At 38.4% G+C, this 1,965-nt stretch overlaps 1 pseudogene; it reads left to right on the forward strand.

Annotated features, from left to right (window-relative positions):
• Positions 1-46: 46 nt before the first annotated feature.
• On the forward strand, positions 47-1,727 carry LOC114087441 (cAMP-regulated phosphoprotein 19 pseudogene; annotated as a pseudogene).
• The last annotated feature ends 238 nt before the right edge of the window (positions 1,728-1,965 follow it).

Raw genomic sequence — 1,965 nt, forward strand, 5'->3', positions numbered from 1 at the left:
TAAATAAAGTTTCATCTAAATCTGAGAAGTTGTCTTTATTTTGTTTTAATACTATTAGCTTTTCTGAAGCAGGCAATATTGGTAAAAAGAATATTCTATAAAGTCTTATTCTGGCCAACCAGAATATTATAAGCAGTTAGGAACGTAAGAAAGATAAATGAAATCCTCTTAATAGCACCATGATACAAGAGGTACTTGTACTGGGTGGTAACAATTCCATTGTTCATCATGTCACAGGATATGTAACAGAGGGTGAGTTTTTTCAGGATTGATTGCCTTTTAGTGGTTTGTTTTGTTTTGTTTGATCTCTCTACTTCCCAACTCGGAAGTGACCAAAAAAGATCTTTTGCAATATGAAAAATGATAGGAATACGATCATGTAGGGTCAAAGAAAGAAAGGTTTTAGAGGAAGTGTTCTGTCGCACCGGGCCGGAGGAGCAGGGCCGGAGGAGCAGGGCCGGAGGAGCAGGGCCGGAGGAGCAGGGCCGGAGGAGCAGGGCCGGAGGAGCGCGGCTAGGCAGAGGGAACGCTGTGTCCGCGGAAGTCCCAGAGGTGGCCTCGACGGAGGAGCAGAAGGAAATGGAAGATAAAGTGACTAGTCCAGAGAAAGCTGAAGAAGCCAAATTAAAAGAAGGTATCCTCACCTGGGACAAAAGCCTGGAGGTTCCGATTTTTTAAGGAAACGATTGCAGAAAGGGCAAAAATATTTTGATTCTGGGGATTACAACATGGCAAAAGCAAAGATGAAGAACAAGCAACTTCCTACTGCAGCCCCGGATAAGACAGAGGTCACTGGTGACCATATTCCCACTCCACAGGACCTTCCTCAAGGGAAACCATCCCATGTTGCTAGCAAGCTGGCTGGCTGATTAAAAGAGCTGACCTGCATTAATTTTCTAATTCCCATTATTTCTCCTCATATGTTACTTATCCACTTTTTATTCCTTTCATTCACTAAGTCATTTAAAGGAGACTGACAGCTTTGCAGGTAGTGATAGTGTGTGCTGCTATTGTAAGGGAATATACATGTGTAGAGGTTTTGATTAGTTTTAACAGTGCACTGATGACACTGATGAAAAGGACATTTTAGAGTAACATAAGTAATCTACTTGAAAATATTTGATTATATTACCTAAATCCTAATATAGGTTCCAACAAGTAATAAGCAAATATTACAATTTTAATGTTTTGCCTTCCTCGCTTATCTTAATTATAGCTGTGTATGTTACTCTTATTAATGTAACCTCTGTATTGATTTCTTCTGGATTTTCCTTCTGGATTTTGTCAAACAGAAGTTTAAGATCACAAGTTTGAAGAAAGATCACAAATTCAAATAAAAATAGGAGGGGCTTTGAAAGATTTGTATAACTGTGCTTGAACTTGAATGGCCTTAAGCCTATTTCAGCTTTAACAATAGAATTTTCTTGGGCAATATTTGCCCATCCTGGTGTAATTTACGTGACTTCAGTGCTTAACAGCTGCACTGAATACTAGCTGAAGCTACTATTCTTATTTAGTTCTGTAGTGTTAAATATCTTTCATTGTTGAAGATGTGAATGATGTATGCATGTGATCGACTGTTGAATTCTCTTTTGTGCCATTTTTGTAAATACAGTAATTTTGCATAACCTTTAAAAAAAAGGCTTTAGGGGGCTGGGGCTGGGGCTCTGTGTTAGAGTGTTTGCCTAGCATGTATGAGGCATGGAGTTCAATTCTCAGTGCCACATATAAATGAATAAAATAAAGGTCTATCAACATCTAAAAAAATTTTTTTTAAAGAAAGAAAGGCTTTAACTTCTCAGATCATTTCCATATATTAGGGATTTCTTGAAGAATTTCTATTTTTTTTTTCATTCACTAAACATTTATTAAATGCCCCTATGTGTGCTTGGTGCCAAGAACACACTAGTGACCTAGGCAAGTATAGTGCTTCTGGAGAGGAGATCCTTGCTGGTCACTACAGGA

This window comes from Marmota flaviventris, chromosome 4 (genome assembly GCF_047511675.1).
Source record: "Marmota flaviventris isolate mMarFla1 chromosome 4, mMarFla1.hap1, whole genome shotgun sequence".
In the NCBI taxonomy this organism is placed as follows: Eukaryota; Metazoa; Chordata; class Mammalia; order Rodentia; family Sciuridae; genus Marmota; species Marmota flaviventris.